The 22,756-nt window shown below is 34.6% G+C and overlaps 1 protein-coding gene and 1 long non-coding RNA gene across 2 annotated transcripts in view; one reads left to right on the top strand and one right to left on the bottom strand.

Moving 5' to 3' along the window:
• Nucleotides 1-22,756, top strand: part of SPOCK3 (SPARC (osteonectin), cwcv and kazal like domains proteoglycan 3) — a 487,010-nt gene that overhangs the window by 276,474 nt on the left and 187,780 nt on the right.
• Nucleotides 21,356-22,756, bottom strand: part of LOC125923188 (uncharacterized) — a 28,993-nt gene continuing 27,592 nt past the window's right edge. The window contains exon 2 of the long non-coding RNA XR_007457932.1: nucleotides 21,356-21,417. This is a non-coding gene — a long non-coding RNA (uncharacterized LOC125923188). The remainder of the gene's footprint in view (nucleotides 21,418-22,756) is intronic.

The raw sequence follows: 22,756 nt of genomic DNA, 5'->3' as shown, positions 1-22,756 counted from the left end.
TATATATATATATATATATATATATATATATATATATATATATATGAAGTCCCTCCTTTCATGGAGAGGGCCTCAGATCAGTGACACCTTATTTGTAAAGAGCAAACCCTCCACTTGGTATTGGTTTCTGAATATCATTCTCTGCTAAATACCAAGCCTCCTTGTAGTAATGGTTGATTCCAAGCAGAAAAAAAGAACAAGACCAGTCTGAAACATTTTATTGTGCCAGACAGCAAGAAAGGGATCAAAGAGTAGTGGGGATGTGAAGGAGACAGAAGCCAGTTCGAAGGTGTTGTGACAGGCCAACTCTGGGACAATTCAAGCATGCTAAATTATAACCTGTAGAGTAAAATTGGAAATCATGAGAATACAATAATATAAATGGATTGAGTAAAATGAAATTTTGATGAGGGATAGGCTACTTAACATAATCTCAAATCGTTTCCACCACAAATACTTATATAGAAAGGTTCAAGTGAACAAGTTAAAATCACTATTAATGGAACACATTGAAATCATGGGCTGCATAATATGATTTTGCGATGCTCCTGCCAAAGTCGCATAAGTTGAATCTAATTGTGAAGAAATATCAGATAAAACCAAATTGAAAACATTCTACAACATACTAGCCCACAATGTTCAAAGGTGTAGAAGTTATGAAAGCCCAGAAAAGATTGAAGAACTATTTCAGATTGAAGGGGACTTTTTAAAAAATGTTAACTAAATGCAAGAAAATATAATTCTGGATTGCGTTTAATTCCTGAAGATGAAATTATTGGGACAATTACCAAAACTTGAATGAGTTTTGGGAGTAGGTAGAAGTACTGTGCCAATATTAATTTTTTTTCATTCAGACAATTGCATTGTTGTTGGGTAGAAGATATATTTTTATAGCAAATAAACACATGAAAGTACTGAAAGATTTATGGGGTATCATATCAGCAAGGGATGTTCACACCTTTGTACAATCTCTCCTTCTTGATATTGGGAAAAAGGCTCTTCTCGCTTTAAAAGAATACTTTCTAGAACAGAATAGTGAACTGAACTGTCTTTTTGACAATTATACCAGAGTTATTTATATCAATATATAATAATTCCATACATTTTTATGTTAAATTAAAAAATAAAAACGTCATTCATTTTATTTATACCGTTTTTATTTTAACTATATATAAATTAGATTTAAGAGCTAAAATATTTGTGAAATATAAGAAAAAGTGTACCGCTGTAATTTACTGCTAAGACTTCCCTTCCTTGTTAATCTGAAGATAATTGACTTAACCTTTTTTTAATTGATAATTAAAAATTATGAAAGTGCAATTTATATGCTTAATATATGACTACATTTGGTAATAGTCAAAGCAAGACACAAGAAATAAGAGGTACCATTGATTAACATTCTGAAATATTTGAAAATATCTAACATAAGCAAAAAAGAAACACCTGTTACACATTTCAATTTAACTTTGATAAGCACTGTCTCTCCAATTTTGTCTCTTTTCACCAAATTGTCAAAAATCGACAAGTTGAGGTTGATTTCAGCCTACTGTTTCTGTGATTTTGTGATGTTTCTTTTTCTTTTTTTTTTTTGTAAAATTTTAATACAATTTTTCCCTAAATAATATCATTGAGATTCAATACACTCTGACCTTTAATTATAAGTCTCTTTCTGACTGGTTCTATGCTTGGAGATCAACTCCCACTGGTCCAAAAATTATGTCTGTATTACTAGTAGATGTGACTGGCTGGCACTTGATTCTGATTCTTCATTTCAGATGTTTATGTCATGCCCTTGAATGGCAAACTTGAAAGAAAGTCAAGTAGCAGTTTTTGAAAGTTTTCTTCCTTTTTTTTTTTAAGTAATCTCTACACCCAACATGGGGCTGAATTTTTTTAAAGTTTTATTAAAATCACACTCATGCACACACACACACACACACACACACACACACACTCAAACTATTTAAATGGATTGCAATCAATGTTTTCTTCTTCCTTTATATGGAAAAAAAATTACGTGCACATATTTTCTCCCAAACTAACTGATATAAACAGCTTCCACGTGTCAGAGTTTTACATAATGATGATTCTAAAATGGCTTAAAATTGCAACAAGTCACTTTCATTAAGCCATGAATATTGAATAGCAATTATTGCTTAATAGGTTTTTTATAAGACACTATTTACATTACAGCTGCTAAGTTGCTATAAATTCTGCTTGAATGTATCATGCAAATATCAACACCTGTGAAGCCTTCGAAGTATTAAGTCACATTCCATAGGGTATTCTTAGTCTAATCTTTTCTGCATCATAACTTTTGAGAGTTTTGCTTATTTACATTCTTTTTTTTACATTTTGCCTCCATAGAATACAATTGATTTATTGTATAAAGGTTATATAGTGGGTTCTATGAATATTGGGGGTTGTTTTGAGGAATGTGATTTCTAAATATTTCAGATCATTATCCCTTTTACATTAACAGGACAATTCATTAATAAAAATGTATTTCAAGAAATAACAAAATGAATCTAAATTCAAATTATGGATTTATCAACTACATTAGAATATGTGGTCATTTTGTTAGAAAGCTTAATTAAATAAGATCATTTAAATATTTTATAAATATCTTAAACATGTCAAATGATGATATTAGTTATTAGGCATACATAACTAATATGTATTAGTTATATTACATTAGCTTCTGTATAGCAAATTATTTGAAAATCGAATGGCATAAACATTCTCTGATTTAAGATCTCAATCGAAAACATTCTCTGATTTAAGATCTCATTAGGTTGCATTCAAGCCCTGAGGTGGAACCATTTCAAGCTTTTCCTGGAGCTGAAAGATCCACTTCCAAGCTCACTCATGTGTTTCTTGGCAGGCTTTCGCAACTCATTGGCTGTTAGACCAAAGGCCTCAATTCTTATTACACCATGTGAGCCTCACCATATGACTGACATAACGTGGCAGCTTGCTCCCTTAGCATGAGAGATCCAAGAGAGAGAAAGAGAAAGTGAGCACCCGAGACCGGGCAACCACACTCTTCTTGTAACCTAATCTTGGAAGTGCATCTCTTCACTTTTATTATAATCACTGTTTTAGACTCAAGTCAATGAGCTTAACCCGTACTAAAGGGAAGGCACTATGTGAGCGTATGAACCAGGAGGCAAGGACCATTGAGGAATATGGTAGAGGCTGCCTACCCATAGATACTGAAATCTTAAAAGGATAACATGTAGGGGTTCCTGGGCATACCAGTGGGGTAAGCGACCAACTCTTGATCCTGGCTCAGGTCATGATCTCACAGTTCATGAGTTTGAGCCTTGAATGAGGCTCTGTGCTGACAGTGTGGAGCCTGCTTGGAATTCTTTCTCCCTCTCTCTCTGCTCTACCCTACTTGTGCTCTCTCTGTCTCAAAATAAATAAATAAACTTAAAAAAATTGTTTTAAAAAGGAGAATATGTATTACAATTCTTCCCCCTCTTGGTGGTAGTTTATCTTTCCCACTATGCAAAGAGTAATGCTTCAACTGGCAGAGAGTGAAAAAGTAACATGTATGGAATAAACCCCTTTCAAATGTTTCTGTTTTTCAGATGTTTTGTGTTGGAGTTAGTAGATGACCTATCTCTTAACTTCCCTTTTGCTAATTCACAGACAAAATCACAACAAAAAAGAAAAACAGATTTTTCTGTTTCTCTCATTCGTAGATTATTATTTCATATTCTCTCTGTGGAGATTGATCAGTTTTCACTATGTTCTCTGGAGGCATAAATTGGTTGCCTAGCTTTTGTCTGTTGTCCATCCTGATTCCATGTTAACTGTGACCAAGCATGACTGCCGGACCCACATCTATTTGTGTAGGACAGCCAGGTGGCTGTTTTGAGGATGGGTAAGGGAAGCTATAATGACTGAATCCAACCCAGATCATCTGGCACTTTGGAAAGAAAAATAAATATTGTAGTCTGGGCCACACTCAAAAGATGATTCCTGCAGATTATTATATTGTGATGGTCAGAAGGATAACCGAGTCACCAGAACGAAAATTCTCCTTTCTTGAAAATCATTCGTAGGTTGTTTGAGCAGTAGTAGAATAGATGTTATTGACCACTCTGACCACTCTCAATGCATGACACGTGCAATTGGCCATTGCATTGTTCCCCCATTTTTCTACTTCTTTTATTAATCTTGTTTTATTTTTTTAAGTTTATTTAATTATTTTGAGAGAGAAATAGAGCACAAGTGGGGGAGGGGCAGAAAGGGAGATGGGGAAAGAGAGAATCCCAAGCAGGCTCCACATTGAACCACATGAACCACAAGATCATGACTTGAGCCAAAGTCTGAGGCTTAACTGATTGAGCCACCCAGGTGCCAGGTTAATCTTGTTTTAAATGTCTTTCCTTTAGAACTACAGAACATGTAAAAACTTTGTATCATTAAATCACTTGCTCCTTTTATATTACCAAATAAAATCTGGACAAAAATAAAATCAACTAAGGGATTTTACCTTATGTATTTGTAGTTCATTGTAATTTCAGTAATTGATAGCCTTCTAACAATAATGGCTTTTACAACAGAAAACAAATTAAATTGTATTTACCAGTCTTACTGGGAATGTATTTATTGGAACATCCTTTTCCCCTATTAAACATTAAAATAGGGGCACCTGGGTGGTTCAGTCCATTGAGTTTCCAACTTCAGCTCAGGTCATGATCTCATATCTTGTGAGTTCCATCCCCACATCCATCATCCATCAGTCTCACTGTTCTTAGTGCAGAACCCACTTTGGATCCTTTGTCCCCCTCTCTCTTCCTTTCCCCCACTCACACTCTCCCTCTCAAAAATAAATAAAACATTTAAAAATAAAATGGCCTATTATTTAGAATATTGTGATCAAGACTCAGGTTTTAGGATATTCTTAAAAATTGAAGAAATTATATATGAGTAATTTAGAAATAAATTATAATTTATTGAGCTTCCTAATATATGTACTGGAGCCCCCCTCCCCACTAGTCACAAAGAAAAGCACATTTTATCTAGTAAATAACTCTTCTTCCTCCATATCCCAGCTCAGGTACCATTTTCTGCCATAGAAATATGAATTTCCGGGCGCCTGGGTGGCGCAGTCGGTTAAGCGTCCGACTTCAGCCAGGTCACGATCTCGCGGTCCGTGAGTTCGAGCCCCGCATCGGGCTCTGGGCTGATGGCTCGGAGCCTGGAGCCTGTTTCCGATTCTGTGTCTCCCTCTCTCTGCCCCTCCCCCGTTCATGCTCTGTCTCTCTCTGTCCCAAAAATAAATTAAAAAAAAAAAAAACGTTGAAATATGAATTTCCTTCTTGCACTATCACAGAAATAATTTTACATTGATTTGGCCTTTTTTTTTTGTAAATTCACAATTGCTTCCCACTCTACCATTCTTGTTATTTTTTATCCTTTCATTATTGTTATTGTGTTTATATTGGCCTCTTCCATTCCCCATCATCTTGCATAGTTCACTTTTCATAGATTTTTGGAAAAATGAATGAAAAAAAAGAAAGAATCCATACTATAGGTGTGCCATCAACTCCCCACTACATTTTCCAAGTAAGTTTTCCTGTCTATTTTCATTGTTCCTTAAGTGTAGCAAACTGTAATTTTCAATTATCTTAAATTACCAAAATCTATCTTTCTAAGGATAGTTTTGATATCAGAAAAGATCCAGGTTCCACAACCTACTAAGATTTGATAAGGCATGCCATCTAACTGTAGAGAGCCTTTATCCCTACTTTATAAACAGAGATTATAAATGCCCATATTACATGGTTCTTAGAATTTAGTGAGAAATTCTATCTCTGTGTGTGTGTGTGTGTGTGTGTGTGTGTGTGTGGTGTGTGTGACTTTCTTTACCTAATCAATATATATAGTAGACACTCAAAATGTCCGTGCCCTTTCTTTTGATCAGAGATGTTTGTTATTGCACATTAACACATCCTTTCTTGAAAATCTTTCATTCCTTGACATTTACAATGTTTCATTATATGCTTACTCTCTTTAACTAGAGTGTGACTAGTAATCTATTGTATTTGTTGACTAAATGTTTAGTATATCTTCTTTATTCTCTTCATTTTCTTCCATTTTTCTCTTGTCTCCCATGTATATAAAATTTATACATTATTTGCAGCCTTGATGAAATACCATCATTTCAAAGATTCAGTATGGTAACCCTGGAGAAAAATTATTTTACAAGTTTCTAAGTTTCCAGAAATGTCTTATCTTTTACACTCATTTGATACACACCATTTGATGCTTATTTCAGTTATTTTGCATGCACATATGCTGTGGGATAATCCCTGTGGCTTTGGCTTTCTTAAACACTTTTACTTATCAAGTTATTATAGCTTATATAGTTTATACTAAAAACAAAATAACCTTTCATAGTGAGGTCAAAGTCAGTATCAACTATTTATTCATGGCATGTTCTTTAACAACAGTGAAATTCAAACCAAAATAATTAATATATATAAAAAAATTAGAAAATTCCTAAATGTTTAGATATCAAGCAATATTCTTATCAATAATCTATTATCAAAGAAAAAATCAGAATTAAAGTTATAAAATATCTTGAGCTGAACTATGAGAAAATATAAAATATTTTTTAAAAAAATTTAAATATTATTTGTTTTTGAGGAAGAGAGAGAATGCAAGTGGGGGAGGCAAGGAGAGAGGGAGACACAGAATCTGAAGCGGGCTGCAGGCTCCAAGCTGTCAGCACAGAGCGTGATGAGGGGCTCAAACTCACAAACTACAAGATCATGACCTGAGCTGAAGTCAGATGCTTAACCAACAGAGCCACCCAGGTGCCCCAAGAAAATACCAAATATTTAAAGAAGACACCCAGATGGCTAACAGGCACATTAAAAGATGTTCAACATCACTCACTATCAGGGAAATAGAAATCAAAACCACAATGAGATACCACCTCACACCTGTCAGAATGGCTAAAATTAATAACTCAGGGAACAATCAATGTTGGTGAGGATGCAGAGAAGGGGAACCCTTTTCACTTCTGGTGCAAATGCAAACTGGTGCAGTCATTCTGGAAAACAGTATGGAGGTTCCTCAAAGAATTAAAAATAGAACTACCCTACGACCCAGCAATTGCACTGCTAGGTATTTATCCAAAGGACACAAAAATTCTGAATCAGAGGAGCACATGCACCTCAATGTTTATAGCAGCACTATCGACAATAGCCAAATTATGGAAAGAACACGGATGTCCATCGACTGACAAATGGATAAAGAAGAAGTGGTATATATACGATACATATATATATATATATATATATATATATATATATATATATACATATGTAACATATATACCATATCATATATATATATATATATATATATATATATCCAATGGAATATTACTCAGTGATCAAAAAGAAGAAAACCTTGCCTTTTGCAAAAATGAAGAGGGAACTAGAGTGTATTATGCTAATAAGTCAGTCGGAGAAAGACAAATATCATACGATTTCACTAATGTGTAATTTAAACAAAACAAATGACATAGGGGAAGGGAAGGAAAAATAAGATAAAAACAGAGAGGGAGGCAAACCATAAAAGACTCTTAAACACAGAAAACAAACTGAGGGTTGCTGGAAGGGTGTTTTCTGGGGGGATAGCTAAGTAGGTGGATGGGCACTAAGGAGGGCACTTGCTGGGATGAGCAGTGGGTGTGATATGTAAGGGATGAATCACTAAATTCTACTCCCGACATCATTATGTACACTCTATATTAACGAACTTTGGTTTAGATTAAAAAAATTTTAAAAAGTATAGAAAGACTTTTGATATCTAACTAAGTCTGTGTTAGTGGGAATGTATAGCCTTAAAAATGGATTTATTGGAAAATGAGAAAGTTTGAAAGTCAACAGTGTATGTATTCAACTCAAGAAGTTAGAGCAAGAATTGAAAATTAAAATTGAGAAAGTAGAATGTATATAAGGAATATTTATATATAAATATAAGGAACATCATTATTGAAATATAAAGTATACAATAGAGAAAACCAGCTCGCCTAAAGCTAGTTTTTATTAAAACATCTTTTAATAAAGATATTCACCCCTAGCAAGAATGATCAAGAAAAAAGAGAGAAGATACATCTACAATATCAAACATGAAGAAAAGGTACAACATCGGAGACCTCATGGACATGAAAAAGACCATAAGAACATATTAGTAACTATTGTATGTTAATGAATGTGGTACTTTTGATCAATTATACACATTTTTAAATTGTTTATTTCTGTATTTAGAGAGAGACAGATAGAGAATGCAAGCAAGGGGGGTGGGCAGAGAGAGAGGAAGAGAGAGAATCCCAAGCAGGCTCCATGCTCAGTACAGAGCCTGATGTAGGGCTCGATCTCACAACTGCAAGATCATGACCTGAACTAATATGGAATCAGAGGCTTAACCAACTGAGCTACTCAGGTGCTCCACAAATGTACACATTTTTAAAAAAGACAACTTATCTAAACATATTCAGAACAAAATAGAAAATATGAAATAGTTTTTAAAGAAATCAAAACCATATTTTAAATCCTTGTCATAAAAAATATCTAGGCTGAGGTGTTTTCATAATGAATTGTTTCAGGTATTTACAAAAGAAAACCACAAATACTATATAAACACTTCTGGATACTGGAATTTGAATTTATTCAAACCGATTGTGATTGATTGCACAATGGCAGAAGCTGACAAGAATTAAAAAAAAACTAGCTTTGGAGGATGATATTGTTAATGAATATATTTGCAAAATTTTTCACTCAATATTAACATATTGGGATAATACATCACAGGTAATTATTATTTTTTCTAGGAAAATAAGCAAGATACGATCATCAATGTAATTAACGGAACAAAAGAGATAAACATTACAATCTTCTCATTAAATAAAATATTTGTTGGAATTCCATACCCATCAGTACCCATTCATGATTAAAAACTCTTACCATACTGAGAATGGAAGGAAACTTCCTTAACCTGAACTTTCCAATCCTAATGTTCTTGTAAAGATTCAGTTAATTCTTGTTCCATCCTTTTAATAAGTTATCATGATCTCTTTTATTGTACACCTATATGCAACCTGTCAGAAAATCCTGTTAGCTCTACCTTCGAAATATATCAGAATGCAACTACTTCTCTCCGTCTCTGCTGCTAGAACTTTTGTCCAGGCCACCATCGTGTCATACCTGCGTTAGTGGAATTGCGTTCTAGCTGTGTGTCTTCCCAGTTCTTCCTTGGCTGATTTCAGTTCACTCTTTGCACAGCCGAAAGCGTGATCCTTTTTAACTCCTCACTTCAATTCTTGTGTCCAAACTCTTTAATGGAACTCCTTATCACTCAGGTTAAAAGCCAAACTCTTTACAATGGCTGATAGGACTTGCTCAAGAGCTCTGCAGAGTCTGGGGTTTTACCCTACTTGTAAGCTACAAAGTTAGCCGGCCACTGTGTCATGGATGCTGGCAGAAGACACAAGGCTCATCAGTCAGTGACATAGGACTTTATTCCTCACAGCAAAAACAGTAGGCAGAGGCTCATAGTCGTGTTAGTTCTCTATGGCCCTAAAGTCCCTGATCCTGTCATGGATACCAGCTCAGGCAGTGGGCTGCAATACAGGAGACAAACATAAAGCTTGGGATCTCATCACCTTTATAATTTGTGGACAAAAGCCTGCTCATTGTCCAGAAGGAAACATTACTTCATATCTCAACATTACTTGCTTGAAATTCAATCTTAAGAGACAGGCAGAGTAGTGCAGTCACGGTCTATACTTGGGATACCCAGCAAGAATATTTGGTCACTACCCATGGCGAGTTGCCTCTTCCAGCCAGCTGACAAATGGACATCCATTAAAATTCCGACTGTTCCTTGTGTCCTTTGTACTCCTTGCTTATATGGCTCTCGACTGCCCTATTTGCTTTTCTTCAAGTAAGTCAAGCCCCCTTGCTTTTTTTTTTTTTTTTTTTTTAACTCAGGGTGACTGTACTTGCAGTGTCCTTTACTTGGAACTTCCATAGTTTACTCCTTTACCTCCTTCAGGTTTTTCTTAAATATTAACATTTCAACTCTTAGCTTCTGATTTAAAACAATAACACAATCATTTTTCCTTCTTTATTTTTCCTGGTAGTACTCATTACCATTTAAACTGTGTCCAGAGGGCACTGACATGGACAGTAGGCATTATGTTTTAGAATTAGAAATTCAATGTCTAGGAATTTGTGCTATACAAATAATCAGAATAGATCTCATAGAGGCACATAAAACTGAATTTATCACCATGCTGTCTTAAGTTCTAATAAATTATTATAACAAATACACATAGATAGGGAAAATTTTCTAATACAAATACATCAGACAGCTGATACTGAGTATCTTTGTTGATTATATGTGTGATTTTTGTTTTCTTATCTATGGGGTTTCCTAATTTCTTGGCAGTCCATATTGTTTTCTACTCATGACATTTTCTTTCAAAGTTTCCTTCATCTTATTGTTATGTTGTACACATTTTTCCTTCCTTTTTATGCATTATTAAGAACTAGAAAAGTTTGAGATTTTATTCCACTTGTAAGTTGACAAATTAGCCTGTCTCACTACCATGGATGCTAATAAGTTACCAGACTCCTGAATCAGAGACAAAGAATTTGATTACCCACGACACAGAAAGCAGCATGGAATGTCAGACTACTTTACTTGTCAATTCCTCTTACCCTGAGCCCATGGCAGCAACATGGGTGGGCCTAGCTACATATATTGCACACACTATGCATTACATAACAGGAAACAAGTTCTGAGCGTAGGTAACTAAGAGTTTTATAATGAATAGGAAGCCTTCGTGAGTTTAGCTCATTATCTTTATTATACTGAACAGTGAACAAATTTGTCCTTTTGTCCATAGGCAGACATATCATTATGTACTAAAGCTGATTACAATAGATTTATTCTTGAAAAGACTGTCTAGAACACAGGACAAGTGGAGCTATGTTTGTAAGATGGGCAGAAATGGGAGGCTTGTATGGAATTCACTCCCAACATGTTTATGTTGTGTAATAATAATAATAATAATAATAATAATAATTTTGTTTTCTATTTGGAAAGAGAAATGAGATTTGCTGAGACAGAGAGGAAGGGAAGGAGAGAAAGAGAAAGAAACAATTTTCTGAATGGAATCTAACTTCAGTCAGGGTGTAATTCTCCATAGAAGTGACACTAGAGCTGAGATCCAGAGGATTTGGAAAAGATTTATAGAAATAGATTAATACATTCTTTATGGCTGAGTAATATTCCATATATATGTGTATATATATATATATATATATATATATATATATTATGTATATATTTATATTCTCTGTGTGTGTGTGTGTGTATATATATATATATATATATATGTATGTACATAAAGCATGTTGGGAGTGAATTCCATATAAGCCTCCCATTTCTGCCAATCTTACAAACATAGCTCCATTTGTCCTGTGTTCTAGACAGTCTTTTCAAGAATAAATCTATTGTAATCAGCTTTAGTACATAATGATATGTATATATACATATATATGTGTATATATATATATATGTGTATATATATAAAACATCTTTTATACGTCAGACAGAAAAAGACAAATACCATATAATTTCACTTATATGTGGAATCTAAAATAGAAAACAAATGAACAAAAAAACAAATAAACAGAACAAACTGGTCGTTGCCAGATGGGAGGGGTACGGGAAGATGGATGAAATAAGTGAAGGGGATTAAGAGGTACAAACTTCCATTTATAGAATAAATAAATCATGGAGGTAAAAAGTGCAGCATGAGGGATATAGTCAATAATATTGTAATAATTTTGTATGGCGACAGATGGTAGCTACATTTATTGGGATGAGCATTTCATAATTTATACAATTGTCATATAACTATTTTATACACTTGAAACTATAATGTTGTAAGTCAAATATACTTCAATAAAAACCAAGATTTATACAAACTTTCCAGACAGAGGGCAAACTAGCGTGTAAGCCGGCACTGTAGACAGCACATGCCAGAACTGAGTGAAGAATGGCCGGGCTGAGGCACCAAGAGCCAGAGGAGAGCAGTGTCACGAGAGGCTGCAGACATGTGAGAGGCAGGGATACGGTCCTCCAGGCGAGGTGAAGGCCTTTGCTGCTTATCCAAAGATCAGAAGGGAAACATTGAAAATTATGCTTTTTGTTTCTGTTATTTGGTTATTTGTTTTTAAGTAGGCTCCACACACATCGTGGGGCTTGAACTCATGACCCTGAGATAAAGAGTCACATGCTCTACAGACTGAGCGAATCAGGCACTCCTGTTTGGTTGTTGTTGTTTTTAATCAAAAGAATGACACAACTGGATTTTTGTTTTGAGAACCTCATCTAATGCCAGTGTAGAAAGAGGAGCCAGAAGGGATTGAGAACTTGTTAATGTTTGAAGTATCATAATTTTAATACTAGAGTAATGACATTTATTCATTTCTGAAGTTTGAGTCAAATTTGAGGGTCACACTTACTTTTTGTGTGGCAGAGAGCACCTTTTTACAAATTTATCAATACATGGACTTTTCAGTGCTTTTGTACTTGTCAGTACATTTGGCAACAGGTATAAATGGCTTTTTGTGTTGATTATATCAACCACAGCTCCCTTGCATGAAGGATGGAAGGACACTAGGCACACGGAAAAGCTTCTCCATGTTTGCAGTGAGGCAGTGCTTAATATAATATTGCTTAAAAAGCCCTGTAGTTCTTAATATGCACAGATGAAAAAGCAGAGTGAGTAAATTCAATGATTAAAAAAAAAGCATCTATCTACTGTCATCTATCTATCTATCTATCCATCTATCATCTATCTATCTATTCATCCAACCATCCATCCTTATATAGATCAAACAGACTATTTTATGAGGAAGTTAAATTAATTTAAAAAATTTAACCTAGTTCTTATTTGAAAGAGATCAGTTAATGCCCACAGACATTGACATTTTAGTAGTAGAAGTCTTCCAACATTACCTTCTACTTATAAAACAGCTTCAGCGGAGATCATCTGTGGATGGATTATCTGAAAGAAGCTATATTTAAAAACAATGCTCATATAAAAGATACAATGAATATTTCAATGTATATTGGTTTAATCATATTGCTGCTTATAGTTTTGATTATTCAGAGTTAGTCTGAACTTGACTGAAATTATGTGAGGAATACCTGAACATGTCACAGAAAAAGTGCTCTTCAGAATATGACCAAAGATGAATATTCAAGAATATGCACTTTAGGAATTTTTTGATAAAAGAAAAGTAATGGCTTGTCATTTTTATCAAAATAATATAAGATTAATTAATAACTCATAGAACATCTTTAATTATATCTTATTGCATAAATTGTGTATATTAAGCATTGATGAGTTAAGTCAATGAGCTACCATGTTTTTAAGTTTATTTCTGTGTTTCAGGGATATATGTGAACCCCTATACAATGCATGTCTTATGCAAATTTCCAAAGCAATAATGGTAATCAATGTGAAATTTGAGTTTCTGTCACTACTTACGAAACATCACAATTCAGTATCCTACTCTATACCTCTATATCCACACACCTTAAATGTGCAACATGTATATGAGAAGTGCCAAAAAAGGAAGAGAATAAAAGACCTAAGAGACTAACAGAAATTGAGAAGACCCAGTAATAATGGAGAAGGTGGATCCAATTCTCCGTGAATTTTCTGAGTAAGGCCCATTGAAACCCACTACTGGTTCCTTCTGCTCTTAAAAGGAATGTAGAATATTTAGCTGTATCACCTGTAGCAAATTCAGTACCAGAAAATACATAACAACTAGTTACTATAAGGGAAATAAACTTCTCAGTGACAAAAAACACAAGCATAAATTAAATACTCTAAACAATGAAACTAGCAGTATTTAGAGAAGAGATACTAATTACTACCAATTATTCATTTTTTAAATAAATATTTCTGAGCACTTACACGTTAGGTAGTATTCAGTTACAGGGAATATAGAACTGAATAAAATACCTAGAAATATCTGCTCTAAGGGAGTTTATATCCTAGTAGAGATAGCCTGATAATAAAATAAAAATTTGTGGATAGATATTTAATATCAGGTAAGCTAATGCAATATAAATTGTTTTTTATGCACAACACGGATTGTTTTAAAATGGTATTTCAATTGCAGGGCTAAAGGAATTACAAAGTACTCATAGTACATGTGAATATAGAAAGTCCTGTGTGTGTGTATGTGTCTGTGTGTGTGTGTGCGCGTGCACGTGCATATCTACATAGAACATTAATGGAATCCGTAAAACGGCTCATTTACTCTCTTTGGCAAGTGACAAGTTGACATATTTATATTTTTTAGTGCAAATCTAATTAGAGATTTTAAGAAGTGATCTTAACAAAATCTTATCAAATAAATGATATTTGGGGACAACAATAAATCTCATAGAAGCATGTCTTAGAGGATAATGCATGTTAACTTTCTTGTCTGTACTTCATCTTATGATCACTTGACAGGAAATGCAAATGTTTTCCATAAGTGCCTTCTATGTTAATCTAAGTGTCTGACCTTTTCATAATGCAGTAATTTTTTTTAGTCTTTTCTCTTTGATTTATCTCTCTCATGAAAGGCTGCTTTTCTTTTTTTCATTTTTATGGTGCCAGCAGAATTATTAAAGAGCTGTCAATCGAACGATGGCTGTCATTGTCCCTTTTTACAAGGAGAGAATATTAAACAAGACCATGTCAACTTTGTAAAAATAGCTCCTTTCTGCATGCAATATATATACTTGTTGCTTGTAATAATAAATACTGTAATTAATGTTGATTTAAAAAAATCTACACAAATATAGCATAAATAGTAAATGAGGTATGTTGACAGCTTTTATATATGTAAGCATTTATTACTTTGTGTTTATGGCTCAATCTTTACTATCTTTTCCCTCCCCTCTACTCCAATTGTTTTGAGAAAAAAAACATTTCCTCCATAATTATATTGCAAACTACTTTACTTTTCAAAAGGCAGTCTTTTTCTGGAAAAATTTTTCTAATGAAAATCACTCACATGTATGTAGCAATAAAAAGATTAAGTCCAAATTTGTAGAATTAAGGAATAAGAGAGCTGGAAATTTATTAGGAAGGGTCCCCAAAGAGCATAATTCTAATTTAGCATCGTGGTCCATATTCCTCATTGAAACCTTTTAATAGGTCATTGTTTAAATGAAAAGTTCTTAACAGACTCTTGATGTTGGTCAGCAGTCTCTGTGCTTCTGAAATGTGGACATAGGAATGATTATTTTTCTCACTCTGTTGAGTGATGCACACCTTATACATTAAACATTTGCAAATGTTACATTGAAATCTTTTGAGAACCATGTTCTTACATTCACTTAAACTAATAATTTAAGCTGGGTGTGGTTTGACAATCAACTTGAAGGAAAAAGCATACTCCTATGAAATCCCTTATTTTCCAGTTAAGCAAGAGAAGTAGTATAAATCTTGCTATTGTATTTAAATGAAGCAATGCATACCAAGAGCTGTCAGGAACTAAACAGATAGTTGAAAAGAAAGGGTTCTTGATTGTATGAAGAAATTACATAGAAATGGCAGTTTTCTAAAGAAAAAATTTGCCAGGATTCACAGCCTTTTTTCCTTCAGTCTATCTTATTAAAATCTTCTAGGGAAGATCCCAGCTCAGAAAAAAGATCAAAAACAAATTAAGAGTGATTTGATGATATGGATTGGCAATTACCCTGCATCTGTAATGTAGACACAATTAGGAAAGAAAAGAGTCACAGCATACAATTCCTGAAACACTTTGACATTTCTGGGAATAAAATGAATATTTAGAAAATGCACAAAAATCTATTGAATTGCTCACTCTTGCACTGGGAAGGATTAGAAAATTACTTCTAGGCCTGTGCTCTCAGGGCCTCATCCCATCCATTCGAACCAGAACAACCATGAATATGTTTTAAACCTAAAACATTTTATTTAAACATGAAAATAACAGGGGTCGCCTGGGCAGCTCAGTCAATGTAGCAACTGACTTCCACTCAGGTCATGATCTTGCGGTTCCTGGGTTTGAGCCCTGCTTGGGGCTCTATGCTGACAGCTCGGAGGCTGGAGCCTGCTTCAGATTCTGTGTCTCTCTCTCTCTGCCCCTTTCCTGTTCACACACTCGTCTGTGTCTCTCTCAAAAATAAATAATATTAAAAAAATAATAAAATTAAAAATAACATTTAAAAATTTAATAAAAGATTGTTCGAGAGAAAGCAGTTGATCTTCATTGAAATAAATGAATCCTTAACAGAGGTTTGTAAATTCTACTCTTCCATAGTATATAAACCTTAAATGAAAGTTAACTTAATTGTTCCTTAGCATTTGTTCCTTTATATCTACTTATTTGTTTATCCTTCTTTAAATTTTGATTTTGGAATTATTTTTTAAAGTTGTATTCAGGGGCACCTGGGTGGCTCAGTTGGTTAAGTGTCTTAACCATAGTGTCCTGGGTGGTTATCACACCGCTGAATAACACAGCAATGCTGTACCATTTTCATTAAGAATCTTTAAGCCCATGATATGAGGTCATTTGTCTCTCAAATGATGTAGGCACATTTTTTTCATCGGAACTCGTAACAGTGAAATATGTCCTGGATGCAAATGTGACCCCGTCTGTACAAAGAATTTCAGTTCACCGACATCAGTTTACTTCATGATCAGGATCTCTTCCTTTAGAATTTTTTAACTTGATGGGGACGAATGCCTTAGAGGCAATGGAGTTATTGCAAGGCAATATTATATATTGTATATACAACTTGAAATACTGCCATCATTTTTCCAAAATGCTATGACTACCAAAATAAAAAGTTAGTTTTTGCCATTATATAATCTCTTAATGAACCCATGTAAAAGTATGACTATCTGAGTCCAACAAGGTTTTTGTTTGTGTCCGTTTTCACTTTATAGGATATTTTTACTAGTCAAGGTTGCAAAGCACTCTTACAAAAGAAAGTTTGTGGTATCTTCCTATACTATTTCTGCACATAATGAATCCCACAGTGCCTATCTGAGCCTCTTATTAGACATTCTTTTTTTGTGACTTGCAGCTGTGAAATACATATTGGATCTTTCTTTAGGGAACTTACCACCTACTGCTGCAGGCCACCTTATACCTATTTTAAGGGACTTAAATGCTAAAAAGCTTGAAATGAAGTTATTCAAAATTTTTCTCTTTTCCCATATGATCAGAATGTTCAATCTAGAGATATGCTAGAAACTTCAAGACAATAAGAATGATGAGGACAAACAAGATTCTTGACAGGTGTAATGAAATTATCAAGCAGCTTACTAAGACCCAGACTGCAGAGAAGTATATATATATATATTATAAAATCTATATATAATATAGAACACACATATATAATACATTGCATTATATAAATGCAAAAAAAATGAACTATTGGGACTTCATCAAGGTTAAAAGCTTCTACATATCAAAGTAAACAAACAAAACTAAAAGGCAGCCTATAGAATGGGAGAAGATATTTGCAAATGACATATCTGATAAAGGGTTAGTATCCAAAATGTATAAAGAACTCATCAAAGTCAACACCCCCCCCCAAGAAAAAAAAAAAAGTGATCCAGTTAAGAAATAGGCAGAAGACATGAATATACATTTTTCCAAACAAGACATCCAGATGACTAACAGACACATGAAAAAATGCTCAACATCACTCATCATCAGGGAAATACAAATCAAAACCATAACGAGATACCACCTCACACCAGTCAGAATGCCTAAACTTAACAACACAAGAAGCAACAGGTATTGGTGAGGATGCTGAGGAAGGGGAACACTCTCATGCTGTTGGTGGGAATGCAAACTAGTGCAGCCACTCTGGAGAACAGTATGGAGATTCCTCCAAAAATTAAAAATATAACTACCTCATGATCCAGTAATTTCACCAGTAGGTATTTACCCAAAGGATACAAAAATACAGATTTGAAGGAATACATGCACCCTGATATTTATAGTAGTACTATCAACAATAGCCAAACTCTGGAAAGAGCCCAAATGTCCATCAATGAAGATATGATATATGTACACACACACACACACACACACACACACACACACAGAAATGTCTATCTATCTATCTATCTATCTATCTATTATCTATCTATCTATCTATCTATCTATCTATCTATATTTCATGGTTTCTATTCTCACATTTAAGTCTTTCACCCATTTTCAATTTATTTTTGTGTGTGAATAAGAAATTGGTTCAGTTTCATTCTTTTGCATGTAGCTGTCAAATTTTACCAACACCATTTTTTGAAGAGACTGTCTTTTTTTCCATTGGATAGTCTTTCCTGCTTTGTCAAAGATTAGTTAACCATATAGTAATTGGCACATTTCTGGGGTTTCTATTCTGTTCCGTTGATCTACATGCCTGTTTTTGTGCCAGTACCATGCCGTCTTGATGACTATAGCTTTGTAGTACAGCTTAAAGTCCAGAATTGTCATGCCTGCAGCTTTGCTTTTCTTTCTCAGGATTCCTTTGGCTATTTGGGGTCTTTTGTGGTTCCACACAAATGTTAGGATTGTTTGTTCTAGCTCTGTGCAAGATGCTGGTGGTATTTTGATAGGGGTTGCATTAAATGTATAGACTGTGGGGCACCTGGGTGTCTCTGTCCAAGCTCCGACTTCAGCTCAGGTCATGATCTCGCAGTCAGTGAGTTAGAGCCCCACATTGGGTTCTGCGCTGATGGCTCAGAGCCTGGAGCCCGCTTCACATTCTGTGACTCCCTCTCTTTCTGCTCCTCCCCCACTCGTGCTCTGTCTCTCTCTGTCTCTGAAAAATGAATAAACGTTAATCAAATTTTTAAAAAATGTATAGATTGCTTTGGGCAGTATTGATATTTTAACAGTGTTTGCTCTTCCAATTAGTGAGCATTTAATGTTTTTCCATTTGTGTCCTGTTCAATGTCCTTCATAATTTTTCTATAGTTTTCAGGGGACAGATCTTTTACCTCTTTGGTTAGGGTTATTCCGAGGTATCTTAAGGTTTTTGGTGCAATTGTAAATGAGATCAATTGCTTGATTTCGTTTTCTGCTGCTTCATAATTGGTATTTGAAATGCAACAGATTTCTGTACGTTGATTTTATATTCTATAAGCACTATATTGTAAGCGGAAAATGTAATGTCTTATTAAAACTGTAGTTAAAATTGGAAAAAAATTGTACACGTAAGTTAAATAGAGCTATTGCCCCTCTAAATAAAATCCAAGAGGGCAGTTTTGCAGTTTGAGGGAGCAGTTCATTAGTTACTAAATTATTAAAATAGAAGTTTATTATTTTTTGACTGCAAATAATTATGACATAGATACCTGTTGTTAATTTCTTCTGATGCCACTTTGGGGAAGAGGTCAGAGGTCAGAGGGAAAATACAGAAGTTAAAATATCCCTCACCGACCGTTGGGCTGCCTGGAAATGAAGGCAGCATTTAAAAATTCTGTCAAGAACAGAAGTCTGAAAGCTAGGTTCAAATAGTTCACTAGAGAGAATAGATCTCAAACCTTCCACTAAAGTTATTTCAAATGATATCGGGAGAAGGTACCCTGAAGGAAATGCCAGAGGTGACAATTTTCTGTTAAAAGATGTATAATTTTCCTCATATCCTCAAGAAAACTGAAGTTCTGCAGACGTAGCCATGCGTGCTGTGTGGCTCCGAGTATGCCGACAGGATTCTAAGAACCCACAGGGTTCTCATGGTTATTGAATACAAAACTCAATGAATAATTCATAAACTGCATTTTAATTTCTTCTCATGTTCTATATTTAGTAAAGCTTCACCAATTACTCAACATCTGCATTTCATTCCAGTCTAAGGGTTTGTAAAATTTAGCTTCACCAAAGGGATTATTATATCATAATTTATTTTCTCTTGATGACAATGATGGAGATGCTGTTCGAACAATAATCTTCCCATAAAAAAATCTCTAAACTTTGAAAAGAAATCTGTCTACTAATCATTCACTCAAGTGGTTGTGGAAATTTATGTATGTAATTTGGGGAAGAAAAATGTTAGATGATTTCTCAGGAGGATTGAGACATACTTGCACCCTTGCTTAAAGTGAATTGTAGGAAAAAAATTTAATGCCTTAAAGTGATTTATATTAGTTATCTTAAAATAGAATGGATTTTGAAACTCTCATCTTGCATATTAGGAAATTCACAAGCATGACATTGACTTCGGTGTATATTTTGCGGAGAATGACATTTCTGCTTTCTTTATCTCTTCACACTTTTAAGTCCAGGATTGCAGTTCTAGACTTAGGGAACTTAGAAAAGTTAATAATTGTTTTAAAAAATAAATTGTACTTAGATTGGTTGAGTTGATGTCTGACTTGAAATCAAGAAGATTAGGAATAACTTTCTACCCCTTTTTTGACTATGTTAAAATGAGATGTATTTTAGATATTAATGTCTATATTGCTTTATATGTCTGTTATTAATGACAGATATTACGTTTGGCAGGTTTACCCTCAAATTTCAGTAGTATGACACAATAAAAATTAATTTATTGAACACATATTAAACAAAGCATGGTATTCTTTGGTGAGGGGAAGCTCTCTTCCTTCTGTTGAGGTAGGGATAGAGTCTTACTATAAGCATGCTTATAGAATTCCCTTTCCTACAAAAGCCATAGTAGTACATAAACATAGATCTTTATTTATATCCATTGAAGTTTGTGGGACAGTATTACTATAAAGGGTGTATTTGGTCTATCACTGGGAAGTAATTAAAGGAACTTAGGAATACCAAAATTTTCACCAAAGGACACATATGCAAAATAAATATGTAAATCAATTAATACTTATCCCATGCTCGAGCTTCAGCATACAACCCCGATGCTTGCCAATCTTCCATGCTACAATCCACAGCATAGTTCCTTATCTAAACCTGGATGTCGGATAATATACCAATAGGATCAAAATAAGCCAAAGGCTTCTTTGCCTATTTACTACCAAATCCTAAGCAATTCAAGTTTTAATTTTATCAAACCAGTGCAAACAAAATAAACAAACGAACAAAACCCAAGGAAATAAACTTCCAGTAAGAAACACAGTGTGCACAAATATTGTTATTTGATCTAAAGTCCACAGCTGAGTTGCAGTAGATTAGGCCCCCCATTTGACCTTCTCTTCAGTATAGAAGGATAGTGGCCGACTTTCAGGAGAGTTTCTTCCAGGCCAGTTTAAGTTAGTCTTGTCATCCTTGTGATCTGACAGCTAAAGATTCACAAACCTTTTGTTCAGCCCAGCAGTTGCACTCTTCAGGCTTTGATCTGTAAAATAACAGTAAACGTGATAAATCATTAGCCATCATTGTAGTCCTTGAAGGCAGCACTAATGGGGGACTTGGGAAATGTAGAGTGCTCTTTGTCTGCTGCGTATTTTATTGCCCTAAAATGGTCCAGAAGAAGAAGAAGAAGAAGAAGAAGAAGAAGAAGAAGAAGAAGAAGAAAAGCTGTCAGAAGGGCAAGAGAGACTGTGGCAAAGTATCTGTCAAAGGAAATTAGCATGAGATTGTAGATTAAATTGATTTTATTATTCTAAAAAGTTAAGTGAGAAACAAAAAAAATGCAGTAAATTTGAAATGTTTTTAAGAGTTAAAGTATTGTTGAAAAGGAGACGCTATATAAATCACTCTTCACCATACAGTTGTGAAGAGGAAAGTTGTTCCTTTCCTGATGCTTGCTTCCTAGATGATTAGTGGAGAGCATGTTAAAAAAAAGGGGTCAGGGTGCTTGGGTGGCTCAGTCGGTTGAGTGTCCGAATTGGGCTCAGATCATGATCTCGCAGTCTGTGAGTTCGAGCCCTGCATCGGGCTCTGTGCTGACAGCTCGGAGCCTGGAGCCGGCTCCGGATTCTGTGTGTGTGTGTCTCTCTCTCTCTCTGCCCCTCCCCCGCTCATGCCCTGTCTCTCTCTGTCAAAAATAAATAAACATTAAAATAAAAAGTGTTCTCGATAGACTGACCCTGCTGAGGGAAATAATGTAAAATGCCCTTGTGGCGTTTCTTTATCCTATAGTATAAAATAATTGGTAGGAAAAATAAGACTTTTGTTTGAAACCAGAGACAATTTTATTGTTTTATTCTATTCAAATTGACTGGCTTTTTTTTTTAAGTGTATTTATTTATTTTGAAAGAGAGAGTGTGAGTGAACAGGAGAGGGGCAGAGAGATGGGGGGATAGAGAATCCTAAGCAGGCTCCGTGCTGTCAGTGCAGAACCTATCTTGGGGCTGAATTTCACAAACCTGGGATCATGACCTGAAATGAAATCAAGTCGGACCATTAACCACTTAACCGACTGAGCCACCCAGGTACCCCAAATTTACTGGCTTTTTTTCCCAAACAGTTCAATCATTTATCTATTTTCTAAATAAATTGTTTTTAATTTAATTTAATTTAATTTAATTTATTTAATTTTTTGTCTTCCAAATTTTTATTTAAGTTCTAGTTAGTTAACATACACTGTAATATTGGTTTCAGGAGTAGAATTTAGTGATTCATCACATATAACACCCAGTGCTCATCACAAGTGCCCTGCTTAATGCCCATCACCCATTTAATCTTTCTCCACAATCTCCCCTCCAGTAACCCTCAGTTATTTCTCTATTGTT

Source organism: Panthera uncia, chromosome B1 (assembly GCF_023721935.1).
Source record: "Panthera uncia isolate 11264 chromosome B1, Puncia_PCG_1.0, whole genome shotgun sequence".
Classification (NCBI taxonomy): Eukaryota; Metazoa; Chordata; class Mammalia; order Carnivora; family Felidae; genus Panthera; species Panthera uncia.
This window is presented reverse-complemented; position numbering and strand designations above follow the sequence as displayed.